The sequence below is a fragment of the Ambystoma mexicanum genome, chromosome 2q, assembly GCF_040938575.1.
Source record: "Ambystoma mexicanum isolate Mex_15411 chromosome 2q, UKY_AmexF1_1, whole genome shotgun sequence".
NCBI lineage: Eukaryota > Metazoa > Chordata > Amphibia > Caudata > Ambystomatidae > Ambystoma > Ambystoma mexicanum.
The window spans coordinates 127,105,908-127,129,263 of NC_090924.1; the positions used below are offsets into that span (position 1 = coordinate 127,105,908).

Consider the following 23,356-nt stretch of genomic DNA (forward strand, 5'->3'; position numbering starts at 1 on the left):
AGTCAGAGCGTGCCGACTGGGGCATTCATTTGGCTCATACACCGACAAGGCTTTCAGCGGCAGGAACAAACTTCAGGAATAGGCATTCTTGGCCTCGAATCCTAAGGGGGGTGCAAACGCTGAGGACAATTCCGTCAAATGCTCAAAGGACCGTGGCTCGTTGGTCTAGGGGTATGATTCTCGCTTTGGGTGCGAGAGGTCCCGGGTTCAAATCCCGGACGAGCCCAATCAAGGTGGTTAACTTGAGCTCCTTTTTTTTGTTTTTTCAATGTTATTTTCATTGGACAGACTCTCTGGTTTTCTCGGTAAGCAGTAGTCGATGAACAATTCACTTCCTGAACCTCTTTGCGTGCCATGTCCTTGCGACAAGCACTTTGTGTTCTCTGTTAGCTCTCAGTAACATTCCTTGATTTGCTTGTGAGTTTTGGCCGTCCGATCTCAAAGTGGAAATATGTCCTTCCCTCTGTACGCTGCATAGGCCCTCAGCTGGCATACTTGTATATGTGCGCATGCTTGATAGGACGTATGTTTTAGGCTGGATTGTGTGAGCTTCAGGCGCAAGGCATTTGATTAGTCTTTAAGCAGGTCCACTTGCACTGCCCTTTGCACCTGTTCTCCCAGTCCCTACAAAGGTGAGCAAGCAGCTGTTTCTGTAGTGTAGTGGTTATAAAGGTCCCCGGTTCGAGACCGGGCAGAAACACTCTCTGCTGGCATTTTACACAAAATAGTTTTTTTCCCCTTTTGTCACACACAAATGTAAAGTATGAACTTATTTGCGTTCCCATGGAAATAGCATATGCTCTCAAGAGCTTGAGAAATACACTGGGAAGGCAAGCATCCTCACATGTATTCTGTATATGGGGCCAATAAAAAAATGCACGCGCTTGCATTTTGTGTATGTAATGTTGCAGAGCACAGAGAGGATTTATTTTCCCTACTGCTGGGTATTTGGGTCTCTGGGATCACAGTTGGGTCCGCTCCGTCCTCTGAAATGGTCCATATTAGTTACATAGGTTAGTGTACCAAAGAAATAATACATTTTCATATACAGCTTCTTCATTTCTGTGTTCTGAGGGATTACCAGTTGTAAGAAATGCACTTGCCGGTACAGTGATTCCCTGGCTTTCTCTGGCCCGAGAAAGCTTTTCCTCTGAAGTGGGAACAGAAGTTGGACTGCTTCTGCTGAACTTCCTGAAAGCAGAGCTGGCGGGAGGAGGGACTTTTTGAGTGCTGGGAAAATTTGAGCTGGAAATTTGCATCGGCTGGACAGAGATTGCTTGGAGCAGCCAAAATATAATAACGGCCATGGCGCTCAAGTAAAGCAGAAAGCTTTTAGTATACACCTTTTGCACTCTTGTCAACGAAGCTGGGCTCTGTGAATGCTCACCCTACGCAAGAAAAGAGAACAGACTTTGCTGGTGACCTAAATATATCTCGCCTGATCGAGCCTGATCGAGCACGATCGAGCTCTGAGTGAGCAGCTGTGCAATGGTCATCTTTACCAAAGGGGAGATGCTGCTTTTTCCAGTGTCACGCCCATGCTCTCAGGGCTGGAGGGAGGAGGGCTGCTTTTTGTTTTTACAGGCAAAAGGAAAGGCCCAGCCCTCAGAGCTTCTGCCAATGCAGATCCCAGCAGGTGCAAAATAAAGGCTCTCCCCCACCTTGCCAGCTGCAGATTGATCAGAAGACTGCTAGTCTAGTGTGTTGGGCCACTTTCTCTCTTCTGTGTATCGTCCCCTCTTATTACATAAACAGCATAAGAGGAATAAAGGAAGGAAGGAAGGAAGGAAGGAACAGTGTATCGCAAGCACCTTCCACCCTGATGTCAATGGGCCACCAACCTTCGGGATGAGGAGGAGACCTGTGAAGACAGTCAGAGCGTGCCGACTGGGGCATTCATTTGGCTCATACACCGACAAGGCTTTCAGCGGCAGGAACAAACTTCAGGAAAAGGCATTCTTGGCCTCGAATCCTAAGGGGGGTGCAAACGCTGAGGACAATTCCGTCAAATGCTCAAAGGACCGTGGCTCGTTGGTCTAGGGGTATGATTCTCGCTTTGGGTGCGAGAGGTCCCGGGTTCAAATCCCGGACGAGCCCAATCAAGGTGGTTAACTTGAGCTCCTTTTTTTTGTTTTTTCAATGTTATTTTCATTGGACAGACTCTCTGGTTTTCTCGGTAAGCAGTAGTCGATGAACAATTCACTTCCTGAACCTCTTTGCGTGCCATGTCCTTGCGACAAGCACTTTGTGTTCTCTGTTAGCTCTCAGTAACATTCCTTGATTTGCTTGTGAGTTTTGGCCGTCCGATCTCAAAGTGGAAATATGTCCTTCCCTCTGTACGCTGCATAGGCCCTCAGCTGGCATACTTGTATATGTGCGCATGCTTGATAGGACGTATGTTTTAGGCTGGATTGTGTGAGCTTCAGGCGCAAGGCATTTGATTAGTCTTTAAGCAGGTCCACTTGCACTGCCCTTTGCACCTGTTCTCCCAGTCCCTACAAAGGTGAGCAAGCAGCTGTTTCTGTAGTGTAGTGGTTATCACGGTCGCCTCACACGTGAAAGGTCCCCGGTTCGAGACCGGGCAGAAACACTCTCTGCTGGCATTTTACACAAAATAGTTTTTTTCCCCTTTTGTCACACACAAATGTAAAGTATGAACTTATTTGCGTTCTCATGGAAATAGCATATGCTCTCAAGAGCTTGAGAAATACACTGGGAAGGCAAGCATCCTCACATGTATTCTGTATATGGGGCCAATAAAAAAATGCACGCGCTTGCATTTTGTGTATGTAATGTTGCAGAGCACAGAGAGGATTTATTTTCCCTACTGCTGGGTATTTGGGTCTCTGGGATCACAGTTGGGTCCGCTCCGTCCTCTGAAATGGTCCATATTAGTTACATAGGTTAGTGTACCAAAGAAATAATACATTTTCATATACAGCTTCTTCATTTCTGTGTTCTGAGGGATTACCAGTTGTAAGAAATGCACTTGCCGGTACAGTGATTCCCTGGCTTTCTCTGGCCCGAGAAAGCTTTTCCTCTGAAGTGGGAACAGAAGTTGGACTGCTTCTGCTGAACTTCCTGAAAGCAGAGCTGGAGGGAGGAGGGACTTTTTGAGTGCTGGGAAAATTTGAGCTGGAAATTTGCATCGGCTGGACAGAGATTGCTTGGAGCAGCCAAAATATAATAACGGCCATGGCGCTCAAGTAAAGCAGAAAGCTTTTAGTATACACCTTTTGCACTCTTGTCAACGAAGCTGGGCTCTGTGAATGCTCACCCTACGCAAGAAAAGAGAACAGACTTTGCTGGTGACCTAAATATATCTCGCCTGATCGAGCACGATCGAGCTCTGAGTGAGCAGCTGTGCAATGGTCATCTTTACCAAAGGGGAGATGCTGCTTTTTCCAGTGTCACGCCCATGCTCTCAGGGCTGGAGGGAGGAGGGCTGCTTTTTGTTTTTACAGGCAAAAGGAAAGGCCCAGCCCTCAGAGCTTCTGCCAATGCAGATCCCAGCAGGTGCAAAATAAAGGCTCTCCCCCACCTTGCCAGCTGCAGATTGATCAGAAGACTGCTAGTCTAGTGTGTTGGGCCACTTTCTCTCTTCTGTGTATCGTCCCCTCTTATTACATAAACAGCATAAGAGGAATAAAGGAAGGAAGGAAGGAAGGAAGGAACAGTGTATCGCAAGCACCTTCCACCCTGATGTCAATGGGCCACCAACCTTCGGGATGAGGAGGAGACCTGTGAAGACAGTCAGAGCGTGCCGACTGGGGCATTCATTTGGCTCATACACCGACAAGGCTTTCAGCGGCAGGAACAAACTTCAGGAATAGGCATTCTTGGCCTCGAATCCTAAGGGGGGTGCAAACGCTGAGGACAATTCCGTCAAATGCTCAAAGGACCGTGGCTCGTTGGTCTAGGGGTATGATTCTCGCTTTGGGTGCGAGAGGTCCCGGGTTCAAATCCCGGACGAGCCCAATCAAGGTGGTTAACTTGAGCTCCTTTTTTTTGTTTTTTCAATGTTATTTTCATTGGACAGACTCTCTGGTTTTCTCGGTAAGCAGTAGTCGATGAACAATTCACTTCCTGAACCTCTTTGCGTGCCATGTCCTTGCGACAAGCACTTTGTGTTCTCTGTTAGCTCTCAGTAACATTCCTTGATTTGCTTGTGAGTTTTGGCCGTCCGATCTCAAAGTGGAAATATGTCCTTCCCTCTGTACGCTGCATAGGCCCTCAGCTGGCATACTTGTATATGTGCGCATGCTTGATAGGACGTATGTTTTAGGCTGGATTGTGTGAGCTTCAGGCGCAAGGCATTTGATTAGTCTTTAAGCAGGTCCACTTGCACTGCCCTTTGCACCTGTTCTCCCAGTCCCTACAAAGGTGAGCAAGCAGCTGTTTCTGTAGTGTAGTGGTTATCACGTTCGCCTCACACGCGAAAGGTCCCCGGTTCGAGACCGGGCAGAAACACTCTCTGCTGGCATTTTACACAAAATAGTTTTTTTCCCCTTTTGTCACACACAAATGTAAAGTATGAACTTATTTGCGTTCCCATGGAAATAGCATATGCTCTCAAGAGCTTGAGAAATACACTGGGAAGGCAAGCATCCTCACATGTATTCTGTATATGGGGCCAATAAAAAAATGCACGCGCTTGCATTTTGTGTATGTAATGTTGCAGAGCACAGAGAGGATTTATTTTCCCTACTGCTGGGTATTTGGGTCTCTGGGATCACAGTTGGGTCCGCTCCGTCCTCTGAAATGGTCCATATTAGTTACATAGGTTAGTGTACCAAAGAAATAATACATTTTCATATACAGCTTCTTCATTTCTGTGTTCTGAGGGATTACCAGTTGTAAGAAATGCACTTGCCGGTACAGTGATTCCCTGGCTTTCTCTGGCCCGAGAAAGCTTTTCCTCTGAAGTGGGAACAGAAGTTGGACTGCTTCTGCTGAACTTCCTGAAAGCAGAGCTGGCGGGAGGAGGGACTTTTTGAGTGCTGGGAAAATTTGAGCTGGAAATTTGCATCGGCTGGACAGAGATTGCTTGGAGCAGCCAAAATATAATAACGGCCATGGCGCTCAAGTAAAGCAGAAAGCTTTTAGTATACACCTTTTGCACTCTTGTCAACGAAGCTGGGCTCTGTGAATGCTCACCCTACGCAAGAAAAGAGAACAGACTTTGCTGGTGACCTAAATATATCTCGCCTGATCGAGCACGATCGAGCTCTGAGTGAGCAGCTGTGCAATGGTCATCTTTACCAAAGGGGAGATGCTGCTTTTTCCAGTGTCACGCCCATGCTCTCAGGGCTGGAGGGAGGAGGGCTGCTTTTTGTTTTTACAGGCAAAAGGAAAGGCCCAGCCCTCAGAGCTTCTGCCAATGCAGATCCCAGCAGGTGCAAAATAAAGGCTCTCCCCCACCTTGCCAGCTGCAGATTGATCAGAAGACTGCTAGTCTAGTGTGTTGGGCCACTTTCTCTCTTCTGTGTATCGTCCCCTCTTATTACATAAACAGCATAAGAGGAATAAAGGAAGGAAGGAAGGAAGGAAGGAACAGTGTATCGCAAGCACCTTCCACCCTGATGTCAATGGGCCACCAACCTTCGGGATGAGGAGGAGACCTGTGAAGACAGTCAGAGCGTGCCGACTGGGGCATTCATTTGGCTCATACACCGACAAGGCTTTCAGCGGCAGGAACAAACTTCAGGAATAGGCATTCTTGGCCTCGAATCCTAAGGGGGGTGCAAACGCTGAGGACAATTCCGTCAAATGCTCAAAGGACCGTGGCTCGTTGGTCTAGGGGTATGATTCTCGCTTTGGGTGCGAGAGGTCCCGGGTTCAAATCCCGGACGAGCCCAATCAAGGTGGTTAACTTGAGCTCCTTTTTTTTGTTTTTTCAATGTTATTTTCATTGGACAGACTCTCTGGTTTTCTCGGTAAGCAGTAGTCGATGAACAATTCACTTCCTGAACCTCTTTGCGTGCCATGTCCTTGCGACAAGCACTTTGTGTTCTCTGTTAGCTCTCAGTAACATTCCTTGATTTGCTTGTGAGTTTTGGCCGTCCGATCTCAAAGTGGAAATATGTCCTTCCCTCTGTACGCTGCATAGGCCCTCAGCTGGCATACTTGTATATGTGCGCATGCTTGATAGGACGTATGTTTTAGGCTGGATTGTGTGAGCTTCAGGCGCAAGGCATTTGATTAGTCTTTAAGCAGGTCCACTTGCACTGCCCTTTGCACCTGTTCTCCCAGTCCCTACAAAGGTGAGCAAGCAGCTGTTTCTGTAGTGTAGTGGTTATCACGCACACGCGAAAGGTCCCCGGTTCGAGACCGGGCAGAAACACTCTCTGCTGGCATTTTACACAAAATAGTTTTTTTCCCCTTTTGTCACACACAAATGTAAAGTATGAACTTATTTGCGTTCCCATGGAAATAGCATATGCTCTCAAGAGCTTGAGAAATACACTGGGAAGGCAAGCATCCTCACATGTATTCTGTATATGGGGCCAATAAAAAAATGCACGCGCTTGCATTTTGTGTATGTAATGTTGCAGAGCACAGAGAGGATTTATTTTCCCTACTGCTGGGTATTTGGGTCTCTGGGATCACAGTTGGGTCCGCTCCGTCCTCTGAAATGGTCCATATTAGTTACATAGGTTAGTGTACCAAAGAAATAATACATTTTCATATACAGCTTCTTCATTTCTGTGTTCTGAGGGATTACCAGTTGTAAGAAATGCACTTGCCGGTACAGTGATTCCCTGGCTTTCTCTGGCCCGAGAAAGCTTTTCCTCTGAAGTGGGAACAGAAGTTGGACTGCTTCTGCTGAACTTCCTGAAAGCAGAGCTGGCGGGAGGAGGGACTTTTTGAGTGCTGGGAAAATTTGAGCTGGAAATTTGCATCGGCTGGACAGAGATTGCTTGGAGCAGCCAAAATATAATAACGGGCATGGCGCTCAAGTAAAGCAGAAAGCTTTTAGTATACACCTTTTGCACTCTTGTCAACGAAGCTGGGCTCTGTGAATGCTCACCCTACGCAAGAAAAGAGAACAGACTTTGCTGGTGACCTAAATATATCTCGCCTGATCGAGCCTGATCGAGCACGATCGAGCTCTGAGTGAGCAGCTGTGCAATGGTCATCTTTACCAAAGGGGAGATGCTGCTTTTTCCAGTGTCACGCCCATGCTCTCAGGGCTGGAGGGAGGAGGGCTGCTTTTTGTTTTTACAGGCAAAAGGAAAGGCCCAGCCCTCAGAGCTTCTGCCAATGCAGATCCCAGCAGGTGCAAAATAAAGGCTCTCCCCCACCTTGCCAGCTGCAGATTGATCAGAAGACTGCTAGTCTAGTGTGTTGGGCCACTTTCTCTCTTCTGTGTATCGTCCCCTCTTATTACATAAACAGCATAAGAGGAATAAAGGAAGGAAGGAAGGAAGGAAGGAACAGTGTATCGCAAGCACCTTCCACCCTGATGTCAATGGGCCACCAACCTTCGGGATGAGGAGGAGACCTGTGAAGACAGTCAGAGCGTGCCGACTGGGGCATTCATTTGGCTCATACACCGACAAGGCTTTCAGCGGCAGGAACAAACTTCAGGAATAGGCATTCTTGGCCTCGAATCCTAAGGGGGGTGCAAACGCTGAGGACAATTCCGTCAAATGCTCAAAGGACCGTGGCTCGTTGGTCTAGGGGTATGATTCTCGCTTTGGGTGCGAGAGGTCCCGGGTTCAAATCCCGGACGAGCCCAATCAAGGTGGTTAACTTGAGCTCCTTTTTTTTGTTTTTTCAATGTTATTTTCATTGGACAGACTCTCTGGTTTTCTCGGTAAGCAGTAGTCGATGAACAATTCACTTCCTGAACCTCTTTGCGTGCCATGTCCTTGCGACAAGCACTTTGTGTTCTCTGTTAGCTCTCAGTAACATTCCTTGATTTGCTTGTGAGTTTTGGCCGTCCGATCTCAAAGTGGAAATATGTCCTTCCCTCTGTACGCTGCATAGGCCCTCAGCTGGCATACTTGTATATGTGCGCATGCTTGATAGGACGTATGTTTTAGGCTGGATTGTGTGAGCTTCAGGCGCAAGGCATTTGATTAGTCTTTAAGCAGGTCCACTTGCACTGCCCTTTGCACCTGTTCTCCCAGTCCCTACAAAGGTGAGCAAGCAGCTGTTTCTGTAGTGTAGTGGTTATCACGCACACGCGAAAGGTCCCCGGTTCGAGACCGGGCAGAAACACTCTCTGCTGGCATTTTACACAAAATAGTTTTTTTCCCCTTTTGTCACACACAAATGTAAAGTATGAACTTATTTGCGTTCCCATGGAAATAGCATATGCTCTCAAGAGCTTGAGAAATACACTGGGAAGGCAAGCATCCTCACATGTATTCTGTATATGGGGCCAATAAAAAAATGCACGCGCTTGCATTTTGTGTATGTAATGTTGCAGAGCACAGAGAGGATTTATTTTCCCTACTGCTGGGTATTTGGGTCTCTGGGATCACAGTTGGGTCCGCTCCGTCCTCTGAAATGGTCCATATTAGTTACATAGGTTAGTGTACCAAAGAAATAATACATTTTCATATACAGCTTCTTCATTTCTGTGTTCTGAGGGATTACCAGTTGTAAGAAATGCACTTGCCGGTACAGTGATTCCCTGGCTTTCTCTGGCCCGAGAAAGCTTTTCCTCTGAAGTGGGAACAGAAGTTGGACTGCTTCTGCTGAACTTCCTGAAAGCAGAGCTGGCGGGAGGAGGGACTTTTTGAGTGCTGGGAAAATTTGAGCTGGAAATTTGCATCGGCTGGACAGAGATTGCTTGGAGCAGCCAAAATATAATAACGGCCATGGCGCTCAAGTAAAGCAGAAAGCTTTTAGTATACACCTTTTGCACTCTTGTCAACGAAGCTGGGCTCTGTGAATGCTCACCCTACGCAAGAAAAGAGAACAGACTTTGCTGGTGACCTAAATATATCTCGCCTGATCGAGCACGATCGAGCTCTGAGTGAGCAGCTGTGCAATGGTCATCTTTACCAAAGGGGAGATGCTGCTTTTTCCAGTGTCACGCCCATGCTCTCAGGGCTGGAGGGAGGAGGGCTGCTTTTTGTTTTTACAGGCAAAAGGAAAGGCCCAGCCCTCAGAGCTTCTGCCAATGCAGATCCCAGCAGGTGCAAAATAAAGGCTCTCCCCCACCTTGCCAGCTGCAGATTGATCAGAAGACTGCTAGTCTAGTGTGTTGGGCCACTTTCTCTCTTCTGTGTATCGTCCCCTCTTATTACATAAACAGCATAAGAGGAATAAAGGAAGGAAGGAAGGAAGGAAGGAACAGTGTATCGCAAGCACCTTCCACCCTGATGTCAATGGGCCACCAACCTTCGGGATGAGGAGGAGACCTGTGAAGACAGTCAGAGCGTGCCGACTGGGGCATTCATTTGGCTCATACACCGACAAGGCTTTCAGCGGCAGGAACAAACTTCAGGAATAGGCATTCTTGGCCTCGAATCCTAAGGGGGGTGCAAACGCTGAGGACAATTCCGTCAAATGCTCAAAGGACCGTGGCTCGTTGGTCTAGGGGTATGATTCTCGCTTTGGGTGCGAGAGGTCCCGGACGAGCCCAATCAAGGTGGTTAACTTGAGCTCCTTTTTTTTGTTTTTTCAATGTTATTTTCATTGGACAGACTCTCTGGTTTTCTCGGTAAGCAGTAGTCGATGAACAATTCACTTCCTGAACCTCTTTGCGTGCCATGTCCTTGCGACAAGCACTTTGTGTTCTCTGTTAGCTCTCAGTAACATTCCTTGATTTGCTTGTGAGTTTTGGCCGTCCGATCTCAAAGTGGAAATATGTCCTTCCCTCTGTACGCTGCATAGGCCCTCAGCTGGCATACTTGTATATGTGCGCATGCTTGATAGGACGTATGTTTTAGGCTGGATTGTGTGAGCTTCAGGCGCAAGGCATTTGATTAGTCTTTAAGCAGGTCCACTTGCACTGCCCTTTGCACCTGTTCTCCCAGTCCCTACAAAGGTGAGCAAGCAGCTGTTTCTGTAGTGTAGTGGTTATCACGGTCGCCTCACACGCGAAAGGTCCCCGGTTCGAGACCGGGCAGAAACACTCTGTGCTGGCATTTTACACAAAATAGTTTTTTTCCCCTTTTGTCACACACAAATGTAAAGTATGAACTTATTTGCGTTCTCATGGAAATAGCATATGCTCTCAAGAGCTTGAGAAATACACTGGGAAGGCAAGCATCCTCACATGTATTCTGTATATGGGGCCAATAAAAAAATGCACGCGCTTGCATTTTGTGTATGTAATGTTGCAGAGCACAGAGAGGATTTATTTTCCCTACTGCTGGGTATTTGGGTCTCTGGGATCACAGTTGGGTCCGCTCCGTCCTCTGAAATGGTCCATATTAGTTACATAGGTTAGTGTACCAAAGAAATAATACATTTTCATATACAGCTTCTTCATTTCTGTGTTCTGAGGGATTACCAGTTGTAAGAAATGCACTTGCCGGTACAGTGATTCCCTGGCTTTCTCTGGCCCGAGAAAGCTTTTCCTCTGAAGTGGGAACAGAAGTTGGACTGCTTCTGCTGAACTTCCTGAAAGCAGAGCTGGAGGGAGGAGGGACTTTTTGAGTGCTGGGAAAATTTGAGCTGGAAATTTGCATCGGCTGGACAGAGATTGCTTGGAGCAGCCAAAATATAATAACGGCCATGGCGCTCAAGTAAAGCAGAAAGCTTTTAGTATACACCTTTTGCACTCTTGTCAACGAAGCTGGGCTCTGTGAATGCTCACCCTACGCAAGAAAAGAGAACAGACTTTGCTGGTGACCTAAATATATCTCGCCTGATCGAGCACGATCGAGCTCTGAGTGAGCAGCTGTGCAATGGTCATCTTTACCAAAGGGGAGATGCTGCTTTTTCCAGTGTCACGCCCATGCTCTCAGGGCTGGAGGGAGGAGGGCTGCTTTTTGTTTTTACAGGCAAAAGGAAAGGCCCAGCCCTCAGAGCTTCTGCCAATGCAGATCCCAGCAGGTGCAAAATAAAGGCTCTCCCCCACCTTGCCAGCTGCAGATTGATCAGAAGACTGCTAGTCTAGTGTGTTGGGCCACTTTCTCTCTTCTGTGTATCGTCCCCTCTTATTACATAAACAGCATAAGAGGAATAAAGGAAGGAAGGAAGGAAGGAAGGAACAGTGTATCGCAAGCACCTTCCACCCTGATGTCAATGGGCCACCAACCTTCGGGATGAGGAGGAGACCTGTGAAGACAGTCAGAGCGTGCCGACTGGGGCATTCATTTGGCTCATACACCGACAAGGCTTTCAGCGGCAGGAACAAACTTCAGGAATAGGCATTCTTGGCCTCGAATCCTAAGGGGGGTGCAAACGCTGAGGACAATTCCGTCAAATGCTCAAAGGACCGTGGCTCGTTGGTCTAGGGGTATGATTCTCGCTTTGGGTGCGAGAGGTCCCGGGTTCAAATCCCGGACGAGCCCAATCAAGGTGGTTAACTTGAGCTCCTTTTTTTTGTTTTTTCAATGTTATTTTCATTGGACAGACTCTCTGGTTTTCTCGGTAAGCAGTAGTCGATGAACAATTCACTTCCTGAACCTCTTTGCGTGCCATGTCCTTGCGACAAGCACTTTGTGTTCTCTGTTAGCTCTCAGTAACATTCCTTGATTTGCTTGTGAGTTTTGGCCGTCCGATCTCAAAGTGGAAATATGTCCTTCCCTCTGTACGCTGCATAGGCCCTCAGCTGGCATACTTGTATATGTGCGCATGCTTGATAGGACGTATGTTTTAGGCTGGATTGTGTGAGCTTCAGGCGCAAGGCATTTGATTAGTCTTTAAGCAGGTCCACTTGCACTGCCCTTTGCACCTGTTCTCCCAGTCCCTACAAAGGTGAGCAAGCAGCTGTTTCTGTAGTGTAGTGGTTATCACGGTCGCCTCACACGCGAAAGGTCCCCGGTTCGAGACCGGGCAGAAACACTCTCTGCTGGCATTTTACACAAAATAGTTTTTTTCCCCTTTTGTCACACACAAATGTAAAGTATGAACTTATTTGCGTTCTCATGGAAATAGCATATGCTCTCAAGAGCTTGAGAAATACACTGGGAAGGCAAGCATCCTCACATGTATTCTGTATATGGGGCCAATAAAAAAATGCACGCGCTTGCATTTTGTGTATGTAATGTTGCAGAGCACAGAGAGGATTTATTTTCCCTACTGCTGGGTATTTGGGTCTCTGGGATCACAGTTGGGTCCGCTCCGTCCTCTGAAATGGTCCATATTAGTTACATAGGTTAGTGTACCAAAGAAATAATACATTTTCATATACAGCTTCTTCATTTCTGTGTTCTGAGGGATTACCAGTTGTAAGAAATGCACTTGCCGGTACAGTGATTCCCTGGCTTTCTCTGGCCCGAGAAAGCTTTTCCTCTGAAGTGGGAACAGAAGTTGGACTGCTTCTGCTGAACTTCCTGAAAGCAGAGCTGGAGGGAGGAGGGACTTTTTGAGTGCTGGGAAAATTTGAGCTGGAAATTTGCATCGGCTGGACAGAGATTGCTTGGAGCAGCCAAAATATAATAACGGCCATGGCGCTCAAGTAAAGCAGAAAGCTTTTAGTATACACCTTTTGCACTCTTGTCAACGAAGCTGGGCTCTGTGAATGCTCACCCTACGCAAGAAAAGAGAACAGACTTTGCTGGTGACCTAAATATATCTCGCCTGATCGAGCACGATCGAGCTCTGAGTGAGCAGCTGTGCAATGGTCATCTTTACCAAAGGGGAGATGCTGCTTTTTCCAGTGTCACGCCCATGCTCTCAGGGCTGGAGGGAGGAGGGCTGCTTTTTGTTTTTACAGGCAAAAGGAAAGGCCCAGCCCTCAGAGCTTCTGCCAATGCAGATCCCAGCAGGTGCAAAATAAAGGCTCTCCCCCACCTTGCCAGCTGCAGATTGATCAGAAGACTGCTAGTCTAGTGTGTTGGGCCACTTTCTCTCTTCTGTGTATCGTCCCCTCTTATTACATAAACAGCATAAGAGGAATAAAGGAAGGAAGGAAGGAAGGAAGGAACAGTGTATCGCAAGCACCTTCCACCCTGATGTCAATGGGCCACCAACCTTCGGGATGAGGAGGAGACCTGTGAAGACAGTCAGAGCGTGCCGACTGGGGCATTCATTTGGCTCATACACCGACAAGGCTTTCAGCGGCAGGAACAAACTTCAGGAATAGGCATTCTTGGCCTCGAATCCTAAGGGGGGTGCAAACGCTGAGGACAATTCCGTCAAATGCTCAAAGGACCGTGGCTCGTTGGTCTAGGGGTATGATTCTCGCTTTGGGTGCGAGAGGTCCCGGGTTCAAATCCCGGACGAGCCCAATCAAGGTGGTTAACTTGAGCTCCTTTTTTTTGTTTTTTCAATGTTATTTTCATTGGACAGACTCTCTGGTTTTCTCGGTAAGCAGTAGTCGATGAACAATTCACTTCCTGAACCTCTTTGCGTGCCATGTCCTTGCGACAAGCACTTTGTGTTCTCTGTTAGCTCTCAGTAACATTCCTTGATTTGCTTGTGAGTTTTGGCCGTCCGATCTCAAAGTGGAAATATGTCCTTCCCTCTGTACGCTGCATAGGCCCTCAGCTGGCATACTTGTATATGTGCGCATGCTTGATAGGACGTATGTTTTAGGCTGGATTGTGTGAGCTTCAGGCGCAAGGCATTTGATTAGTCTTTAAGCAGGTCCACTTGCACTGCCCTTTGCACCTGTTCTCCCAGTCCCTACAAAGGTGAGCAAGCAGCTGTTTCTGTAGTGTAGTGGTTATCACGTTCGCCTCACACGCGAAAGGTCCCCGGTTCGAGACCGGGCAGAAACACTCTCTGCTGGCATTTTACACAAAATAGTTTTTTTCCCCTTTTGTCACACACAAATGTAAAGTATGAACTTATTTGCGTTCCCATGGAAATAGCATATGCTCTCAAGAGCTTGAGAAATACACTGGGAAGGCAAGCATCCTCACATGTATTCTGTATATGGGGCCAATAAAAAAATGCACGCGCTTGCATTTTGTGTATGTAATGTTGCAGAGCACAGAGAGGATTTATTTTCCCTACTGCTGGGTATTTGGGTCTCTGGGATCACAGTTGGGTCCGCTCCGTCCTCTGAAATGGTCCATATTAGTTACATAGGTTAGTGTACCAAAGAAATAATACATTTTCATATACAGCTTCTTCATTTCTGTGTTCTGAGGGATTACCAGTTGTAAGAAATGCACTTGCCGGTACAGTGATTCCCTGGCTTTCTCTGGCCCGAGAAAGCTTTTCCTCTGAAGTGGGAACAGAAGTTGGACTGCTTCTGCTGAACTTCCTGAAAGCAGAGCTGGCGGGAGGAGGGACTTTTTGAGTGCTGGGAAAATTTGAGCTGGAAATTTGCATCGGCTGGACAGAGATTGCTTGGAGCAGCCAAAATATAATAACGGCCATGGCGCTCAAGTAAAGCAGAAAGCTTTTAGTATACACCTTTTGCACTCTTGTCAACGAAGCTGGGCTCTGTGAATGCTCACCCTACGCAAGAAAAGAGAACAGACTTTGCTGGTGACCTAAATATATCTCGCCTGATCGAGCACGATCGAGCTCTGAGTGAGCAGCTGTGCAATGGTCATCTTTACCAAAGGGGAGATGCTGCTTTTTCCAGTGTCACGCCCATGCTCTCAGGGCTGGAGGGAGGAGGGCTGCTTTTTGTTTTTACAGGCAAAAGGAAAGGCCCAGCCCTCAGAGCTTCTGCCAATGCAGATCCCAGCAGGTGCAAAATAAAGGCTCTCCCCCACCTTGCCAGCTGCAGATTGATCAGAAGACTGCTAGTCTAGTGTGTTGGGCCACTTTCTCTCTTCTGTGTATCGTCCCCTCTTATTACATAAACAGCATAAGAGGAATAAAGGAAGGAAGGAAGGAAGGAAGGAACAGTGTATCGCAAGCACCTTCCACCCTGATGTCAATGGGCCACCAACCTTCGGGATGAGGAGGAGACCTGTGAAGACAGTCAGAGCGTGCCGACTGGGGCATTCATTTGGCTCATACACCGACAAGGCTTTCAGCGGCAGGAACAAACTTCAGGAATAGGCATTCTTGGCCTCGAATCCTAAGGGGGGTGCAAACGCTGAGGACAATTCCGTCAAATGCTCAAAGGACCGTGGCTCGTTGGTCTAGGGGTATGATTCTCGCTTTGGGTGCGAGAGGTCCCGGGTTCAAATCCCGGACGAGCCCAATCAAGGTGGTTAACTTGAGCTCCTTTTTTTTGTTTTTTCAATGTTATTTTCATTGGACAGACTCTCTGGTTTTCTCGGTAAGCAGTAGTCGATGAACAATTCACTTCCTGAACCTCTTTGCGTGCCATGTCCTTGCGACAAGCACTTTGTGTTCTCTGTTAGCTCTCAGTAACATTCCTTGATTTGCTTGTGAGTTTTGGCCGTCCGATCTCAAAGTGGAAATATGTCCTTCCCTCTGTACGCTGCATAGGCCCTCAGCTGGCATACTTGTATATGTGCGCATGCTTGATAGGACGTATGTTTTAGGCTGGATTGTGTGAGCTTCAGGCGCAAGGCATTTGATTAGTCTTTAAGCAGGTCCACTTGCACTGCCCTTTGCACCTGTTCTCCCAGTCCCTACAAAGGTGAGCAAGCAGCTGTTTCTGTAGTGTAGTGGTTATCACGCACACGCGAAAGGTCCCCGGTTCGAGACCGGGCAGAAACACTCTCTGCTGGCATTTTACACAAAATAGTTTTTTTCCCCTTTTGTCACACACAAATGTAAAGTATGAACTTATTTGCGTTCCCATGGAAATAGCATATGCTCTCAAGAGCTTGAGAAATACACTGGGAAGGCAAGCATCCTCACATGTATTCTGTATATGGGGCCAATAAAAAAATGCACGCGCTTGCATTTTGTGTATGTAATGTTGCAGAGCACAGAGAGGATTTATTTTCCCTACTGCTGGGTATTTGGGTCTCTGGGATCACAGTTGGGTCCGCTCCGTCCTCTGAAATGGTCCATATTAGTTACATAGGTTAGTGTACCAAAGAAATAATACATTTTCATATACAGCTTCTTCATTTCTGTGTTCTGAGGGATTACCAGTTGTAAGAAATGCACTTGCCGGTACAGTGATTCCCTGGCTTTCTCTGGCCCGAGAAAGCTTTTCCTCTGAAGTGGGAACAGAAGTTGGACTGCTTCTGCTGAACTTCCTGAAAGCAGAGCTGGCGGGAGGAGGGACTTTTTGAGTGCTGGGAAAATTTGAGCTGGAAATTTGCATCGGCTGGACAGAGATTGCTTGGAGCAGCCAAAATATAATAACGGGCATGGCGCTCAAGTAAAGCAGAAAGCTTTTAGTATACACCTTTTGCACTCTTGTCAACGAAGCTGGGCTCTGTGAATGCTCACCCTACGCAAGAAAAGAGAACAGACTTTGCTGGTGACCTAAATATATCTCGCCTGATCGAGCCTGATCGAGCACGATCGAGCTCTGAGTGAGCAGCTGTGCAATGGTCATCTTTACCAAAGGGGAGATGCTGCTTTTTCCAGTGTCACGCCCATGCTCTCAGGGCTGGAGGGAGGAGGGCTGCTTTTTGTTTTTACAGGCAAAAGGAAAGGCCCAGCCCTCAGAGCTTCTGCCAATGCAGATCCCAGCAGGTGCAAAATAAAGGCTCTCCCCCACCTTGCCAGCTGCAGATTGATCAGAAGACTGCTAGTCTAGTGTGTTGGGCCACTTTCTCTCTTCTGTGTATCGTCCCCTCTTATTACATAAACAGCATAAGAGGAATAAAGGAAGGAAGGAAGGAAGGAAGGAACAGTGTATCGCAAGCACCTTCCACCCTGATGTCAATGGGCCACCAACCTTCGGGATGAGGAGGAGACCTGTGAAGACAGTCAGAGCGTGCCGACTGGGGCATTCATTTGGCTCATACACCGACAAGGCTTTCAGCGGCAGGAACAAACTTCAGGAATAGGCATTCTTGGCCTCGAATCCTAAGGGGGGTGCAAACGCTGAGGACAATTCCGTCAAATGCTCAAAGGACCGTGGCTCGTTGGTCTAGGGGTATGATTCTCGCTTTGGGTGCGAGAGGTCCCGGGTTCAAATCCCGGACGAGCCCAATCAAGGTGGTTAACTTGAGCTCCTTTTTTTTGTTTTTTCAATGTTATTTTCATTGGACAGACTCTCTGGTTTTCTCGGTAAGCAGTAGTCGATGAACAATTCACTTCCTGAACCTCTTTGCGTGCCATGTCCTTGCGACAAGCACTTTGTGTTCTCTGTTAGCTCTCAGTAACATTCCTTGATTTGCTTGTGAGTTTTGGCCGTCCGATCTCAAAGTGGAAATATGTCCTTCCCTCTGTACGCTGCATAGGCCCTCAGCTGGCATACTTGTATATGTGCGCATGCTTGATAGGACGTATGTTTTAGGCTGGATTGTGTGAGCTTCAGGCGCAAGGCATTTGATTAGTCTTTAAGCAGGTCCACTTGCACTGCCCTTTGCACCTGTTCTCCCAGTCCCTACAAAGGTGAGCAAGCAGCTGTTTCTGTAGTGTAGTGGTTATCACGCACACGCGAAAGGTCCCCGGTTCGAGACCGGGCAGAAACACTCTCTGCTGGCATTTTACACAAAATAGTTTTTTTCCCCTTTTGTCACACACAAATGTAAAGTATGAACTTATTTGCGTTCCCATGGAAATAGCATATGCTCTCAAGAGCTTGAGAAATACACTGGGAAGGCAAGCATCCTCACATGTATTCTGTATATGGGGCCAATAAAAAAATGCACGCGCTTGCATTTTGTGTATGTAATGTTGCAGAGCACAGAGAGGATTTATTTTCCCTACTGCTGGGTATTTGGGTCTCTGGGATCACAGTTGGGTCCGCTCCGTCCTCTGAAATGGTCCATATTAGTTACATAGGTTAGTGTACCAAAGAAATAATACATTTTCATATACAGCTTCTTCATTTCTGTGTTCTGAGGGATTACCAGTTGTAAGAAATGCACTTGCCGGTACAGTGATTCCCTGGCTTTCTCTGGCCCGAGAAAGCTTTTCCTCTGAAGTGGGAACAGAAGTTGGACTGCTTCTGCTGAACTTCCTGAAAGCAGAGCTGGCGGGAGGAGGGACTTTTTGAGTGCTGGGAAAATTTGAGCTGGAAATTTGCATCGGCTGGACAGAGATTGCTTGGAGCAGCCAAAATATAATAACGGCCATGGCGCTCAAGTAAAGCAGAAAGCTTTTAGTATACACCTTTTGCACTCTTGTCAACGAAGCTGGGCTCTGTGAATGCTCACCCTACGCAAGAAAAGAGAACAGACTTTGCTGGTGACCTAAATATATCTCGCCTGATCGAGCCTGATCGAGCACGATCGAGCTCTGAGTGAGCAGCTGTGCAATGGTCATCTTTACCAAAGGGGAGATGCTGCTTTTTCCAGTGTCACGCCCATGCTCTCAGGGCTGGAGGGAGGAGGGCTGCTTTTTGTTTTTACAGGCAAAAGGAAAGGCCCAGCCCTCAGAGCTTCTGCCAATGCAGATCCCAGCAGGTGCAAAATAAAGGCTCTCCCCCACCTTGCCAGCTGCAGATTGATCAGAAGACTGCTAGTCTAGTGTGTTGGGCCACTTTCTCTCTTCTGTGTATCGTCCCCTCTTATTACATAAACAGCATAAGAGGAATAAAGGAAGGAAGGAAGGAAGGAAGGAACAGTGTATCGCAAGCACCTTCCACCCTGATGTCAATGGGCCACCAACCTTCGGGATGAGGAGGAGACCTGTGAAGACAGTCAGAGCGTGCCGACTGGGGCATTCATTTGGCTCATACACCGACAAGGCTTTCAGCGGCAGGAACAAACTTCAGGAAAAGGCATTCTTGGCCTCGAATCCTAAGGGGGGTGCAAACGCTGAGGACAATTCCGTCAAATGCTCAAAGGACCGTGGCTCGTTGGTCTAGGGGTATGATTCTCGCTTTGGGTGCGAGAGGTCCCGGGTTCAAATCCCGGACGAGCCCAATCAAGGTGGTTAACTTGAGCTCCTTTTTTTTGTTTTTTCAATGTTATTTTCATTGGACAGACTCTCTGGTTTTCTCGGTAAGCAGTAGTCGATGAACAATTCACTTCCTGAACCTCTTTGCGTGCCATGTCCTTGCGACAAGCACTTTGTGTTCTCTGTTAGCTCTCAGTAACATTCCTTGATTTGCTTGTGAGTTTTGGCCGTCCGATCTCAAAGTGGAAATATGTCCTTCCCTCTGTACGCTGCATAGGCCCTCAGCTGGCATACTTGTATATGTGCGCATGCTTGATAGGACGTATGTTTTAGGCTGGATTGTGTGAGCTTCAGGCGCAAGGCATTTGATTAGTCTTTAAGCAGGTCCACTTGCACTGCCCTTTGCACCTGTTCTCCCAGTCCCTACAAAGGTGAGCAAGCAGCTGTTTCTGTAGTGTAGTGGTTATCACGGTCGCCTCACACGCGAAAGGTCCCCGGTTCGAGACCGGGCAGAAACACTCTCTGCTGGCATTTTACACAAAATAGTTTTTTTCCCCTTTTGTCACACACAAATGTAAAGTATGAACTTATTTGCGTTCTCATGGAAATAGCATATGCTCTCAAGAGCTTGAGAAATACACTGGGAAGGCAAGCATCCTCACATGTATTCTGTATATGGGGCCAATAAAAAAATGCACGCGCTTGCATTTTGTGTATGTAATGTTGCAGAGCACAGAGAGGATTTATTTTCCCTACTGCTGGGTATTTGGGTCTCTGGGATCACAGTTGGGTCCGCTCCGTCCTCTGAAATGGTCCATATTAGTTACATAGGTTAGTGTACCAAAGAAATAATACATTTTCATATACAGCTTCTTCATTTCTGTGTTCTGAGGGATTACCAGTTGTAAGAAATGCACTTGCCGGTACAGTGATTCCCTGGCTTTCTCTGGCCCGAGAAAGCTTTTCCTCTGAAGTGGGAACAGAAGTTGGACTGCTTCTGCTGAACTTCCTGAAAGCAGAGCTGGAGGGAGGAGGGACTTTTTGAGTGCTGGGAAAATTTGAGCTGGAAATTTGCATCGGCTGGACAGAGATTGCTTGGAGCAGCCAAAATATAATAACGGCCATGGCGCTCAAGTAAAGCAGAAAGCTTTTAGTATACACCTTTTGCACTCTTGTCAACGAAGCTGGGCTCTGTGAATGCTCACCCTACGCAAGAAAAGAGAACAGACTTTGCTGGTGACCTAAATATATCTCGCCTGATCGAGCACGATCGAGCTCTGAGTGAGCAGCTGTGCAATGGTCATCTTTACCAAAGGGGAGATGCTGCTTTTTCCAGTGTCACGCCCATGCTCTCAGGGCTGGAGGGAGGAGGGCTGCTTTTTGTTTTTACAGGCAAAAGGAAAGGCCCAGCCCTCAGAGCTTCTGCCAATGCAGATCCCAGCAGGTGCAAAATAAAGGCTCTCCCCCACCTTGCCAGCTGCAGATTGATCAGAAGACTGCTAGTCTAGTGTGTTGGGCCACTTTCTCTCTTCTGTGTATCGTCCCCTCTTATTACATAAACAGCATAAGAGGAATAAAGGAAGGAAGGAAGGAAGGAAGGAACAGTGTATCGCAAGCACCTTCCACCCTGATGTCAATGGGCCACCAACCTTCGGGATGAGGAGGAGACCTGTGAAGACAGTCAGAGCGTGCCGACTGGGGCATTCATTTGGCTCATACACCGACAAGGCTTTCAGCGGCAGGAACAAACTTCAGGAATAGGCATTCTTGGCCTCGAATCCTAAGGGGGGTGCAAACGCTGAGGACAATTCCGTCAAATGCTCAAAGGACCGTGGCTCGTTGGTCTAGGGGTATGATTCTCGCTTTGGGTGCGAGAGGTCCCGGGTTCAAATCCCGGACGAGCCCAATCAAGGTGGTTAACTTGAGCTCCTTTTTTTTGTTTTTTCAATGTTATTTTCATTGGACAGACTCTCTGGTTTTCTCGGTAAGCAGTAGTCGATGAACAATTCACTTCCTGAACCTCTTTGCGTGCCATGTCCTTGCGACAAGCACTTTGTGTTCTCTGTTAGCTCTCAGTAACATTCCTTGATTTGCTTGTGAGTTTTGGCCGTCCGATCTCAAAGTGGAAATATGTCCTTCCCTCTGTACGCTGCATAGGCCCTCAGCTGGCATACTTGTATATGTGCGCATGCTTGATAGGACGTATGTTTTAGGCTGGATTGTGTGAGCTTCAGGCGCAAGGCATTTGATTAGTCTTTAAGCAGGTCCACTTGCACTGCCCTTTGCACCTGTTCTCCCAGTCCCTACAAAGGTGAGCAAGCAGCTGTTTCTGTAGTGTAGTGGTTATCACGCACACGCGAAAGGTCCCCGGTTCGAGACCGGGCAGAAACACTCTCTGCTGGCATTTTACACAAAATAGTTTTTTTCCCCTTTTGTCACACACAAATGTAAAGTATGAACTTATTTGCGTTCCCATGGAAATAGCATATGCTCTCAAGAGCTTGAGAAATACACTGGGAAGGCAAGCATCCTCACATGTATTCTGTATATGGGGCCAATAAAAAAATGCACGCGCTTGCATTTTGTGTATGTAATGTTGCAGAGCACAGAGAGGATTTATTTTCCCTACTGCTGGGTATTTGGGTCTCTGGGATCACAGTTGGGTCCGCTCCGTCCTCTGAAATGGTCCATATTAGTTACATAGGTTAGTGTACCAAAGAAATAATACATTTTCATATACAGCTTCTTCATTTCTGTGTTCTGAGGGATTACCAGTTGTAAGAAATGCACTTGCCGGTACAGTGATTCCCTGGCTTTCTCTGGCCCGAGAAAGCTTTTCCTCTGAAGTGGGAACAGAAGTTGGACTGCTTCTGCTGAACTTCCTGAAAGCAGAGCTGGCGGGAGGAGGGACTTTTTGAGTGCTGGGAAAATTTGAGCTGGAAATTTGCATCGGCTGGACAGAGATTGCTTGGAGCAGCCAAAATATAATAACGGCCATGGCGCTCAAGTAAAGCAGAAAGCTTTTAGTATACACCTTTTGCACTCTTGTCAACGAAGCTGGGCTCTGTGAATGCTCACCCTACGCAAGAAAAGAGAACAGACTTTGCTGGTGACCTAAATATATCTCGCCTGATCGAGCACGATCGAGCTCTGAGTGAGCAGCTGTGCAATGGTCATCTTTACCAAAGGGGAGATGCTGCTTTTTCCAGTGTCACGCCCATGCTCTCAGGGCTGGAGGGAGGAGGGCTGCTTTTTGTTTTTACAGGCAAAAGGAAAGGCCCAGCCCTCAGAGCTTCTGCCAATGCAGATCCCAGCAGGTGCAAAATAAAGGCTCTCCCCCACCTTGCCAGCTGCAGATTGATCAGAAGACTGCTAGTCTAGTGTGTTGGGCCACTTTCTCTCTTCTGTGTATCGTCCCCTCTTATTACATAAACAGCATAAGAGGAATAAAGGAAGGAAGGAAGGAAGGAAGGAACAGTGTATCGCAAGCACCTTCCACCCTGATGTCAATGGGCCACCAACCTTCGGGATGAGGAGGAGACCTGTGAAGACAGTCAGAGCGTGCCGACTGGGGCATTCATTTGGCTCATACACCGACAAGGCTTTCAGCGGCAGGAACAAACTTCAGGAATAGGCATTCTTGGCCTCGAATCCTAAGGGGGGTGCAAACGCTGAGGACAATTCCGTCAAATGCTCAAAGGACCGTGGCTCGTTGGTCTAGGGGTATGATTCTCGCTTTGGGTGCGAGAGGTCCCGGGTTCAAATCCCGGACGAGCCCAATCAAGGTGGTTAACTTGAGCTCCTTTTTTTTGTTTTTTCAATGTTATTTTCATTGGACAGACTCTCTGGTTTTCTCGGTAAGCAGTAGTCGATGAACAATTCACTTCCTGAACCTCTTTGCGTGCCATGTCCTTGCGACAAGCACTTTGTGTTCTCTGTTAGCTCTCAGTAACATTCCTTGATTTGCTTGTGAGTTTTGGCCGTCCGATCTCAAAGTGGAAATATGTCCTTCCCTCTGTACGCTGCATAGGCCCTCAGCTGGCATACTTGTATATGTGCGCATGCTTGATAGGACGTATGTTTTAGGCTGGATTGTGTGAGCTTCAGGCGCAAGGCATTTGATTAGTCTTTAAGCAGGTCCACTTGCACTGCCCTTTGCACCTGTTCTCCCAGTCCCTACAAAGGTGAGCAAGCAGCTGTTTCTGTAGTGTAGTGGTTATCACGCACACGCGAAAGGTCCCCGGTTCGAGACCGGGCAGAAACACTCTCTGCTGGCATTTTACACAAAATAGTTTTTTTCCCCTTTTGTCACACACAAATGTAAAGTATGAACTTATTTGCGTTCCCATGGAAATAGCATATGCTCTCAAGAGCT

General features: G+C 47.5%; 14 non-coding genes across 14 annotated transcripts; all 14 read left to right on the plus strand.

Moving 5' to 3' along the window:
* Positions 1 to 154: 154 nt before the first annotated feature.
* Positions 155 to 226, plus strand: TRNAP-UGG (transfer RNA proline (anticodon UGG)). Its single transcript has one exon. It is a non-coding gene; the product is annotated as a tRNA-Pro (tRNA).
* A 1,799-nt stretch (positions 227 to 2,025) lies between these two features.
* Positions 2,026 to 2,097, plus strand: TRNAP-UGG (transfer RNA proline (anticodon UGG)). Its single transcript has one exon. It is a non-coding gene; the product is annotated as a tRNA-Pro (tRNA).
* Positions 2,098 to 3,905: 1,808 nt separating this feature from the next.
* Positions 3,906 to 3,977, plus strand: TRNAP-UGG (transfer RNA proline (anticodon UGG)). Its single transcript has one exon. It is a non-coding gene; the product is annotated as a tRNA-Pro (tRNA).
* A 420-nt stretch (positions 3,978 to 4,397) lies between these two features.
* On the plus strand, positions 4,398 to 4,470 carry TRNAV-CAC (transfer RNA valine (anticodon CAC)). The gene has a single exon. It is a non-coding gene; the product is annotated as a tRNA-Val (tRNA).
* Positions 4,471 to 5,785: 1,315 nt separating this feature from the next.
* On the plus strand, positions 5,786 to 5,857 carry TRNAP-UGG (transfer RNA proline (anticodon UGG)). Its single transcript has one exon. It is a non-coding gene; the product is annotated as a tRNA-Pro (tRNA).
* Positions 5,858 to 7,668: 1,811 nt separating this feature from the next.
* TRNAP-UGG (transfer RNA proline (anticodon UGG)) lies at positions 7,669 to 7,740 on the plus strand. The gene has a single exon. It is a non-coding gene; the product is annotated as a tRNA-Pro (tRNA).
* A 3,668-nt stretch (positions 7,741 to 11,408) lies between these two features.
* On the plus strand, positions 11,409 to 11,480 carry TRNAP-UGG (transfer RNA proline (anticodon UGG)). The gene has a single exon. It is a non-coding gene; the product is annotated as a tRNA-Pro (tRNA).
* Positions 11,481 to 13,288: 1,808 nt separating this feature from the next.
* Positions 13,289 to 13,360, plus strand: TRNAP-UGG (transfer RNA proline (anticodon UGG)). Its single transcript has one exon. It is a non-coding gene; the product is annotated as a tRNA-Pro (tRNA).
* Positions 13,361 to 13,780: 420 nt separating this feature from the next.
* Positions 13,781 to 13,853, plus strand: TRNAV-CAC (transfer RNA valine (anticodon CAC)). Its single transcript has one exon. It is a non-coding gene; the product is annotated as a tRNA-Val (tRNA).
* Positions 13,854 to 15,168: 1,315 nt separating this feature from the next.
* On the plus strand, positions 15,169 to 15,240 carry TRNAP-UGG (transfer RNA proline (anticodon UGG)). The gene has a single exon. It is a non-coding gene; the product is annotated as a tRNA-Pro (tRNA).
* A 1,811-nt stretch (positions 15,241 to 17,051) lies between these two features.
* TRNAP-UGG (transfer RNA proline (anticodon UGG)) lies at positions 17,052 to 17,123 on the plus strand. The gene has a single exon. It is a non-coding gene; the product is annotated as a tRNA-Pro (tRNA).
* Positions 17,124 to 18,934: 1,811 nt separating this feature from the next.
* On the plus strand, positions 18,935 to 19,006 carry TRNAP-UGG (transfer RNA proline (anticodon UGG)). The gene has a single exon. It is a non-coding gene; the product is annotated as a tRNA-Pro (tRNA).
* A 1,808-nt stretch (positions 19,007 to 20,814) lies between these two features.
* TRNAP-UGG (transfer RNA proline (anticodon UGG)) lies at positions 20,815 to 20,886 on the plus strand. Its single transcript has one exon. It is a non-coding gene; the product is annotated as a tRNA-Pro (tRNA).
* A 1,801-nt stretch (positions 20,887 to 22,687) lies between these two features.
* TRNAP-UGG (transfer RNA proline (anticodon UGG)) lies at positions 22,688 to 22,759 on the plus strand. The gene has a single exon. It is a non-coding gene; the product is annotated as a tRNA-Pro (tRNA).
* Positions 22,760 to 23,356: the final 597 nt, after the last annotated feature.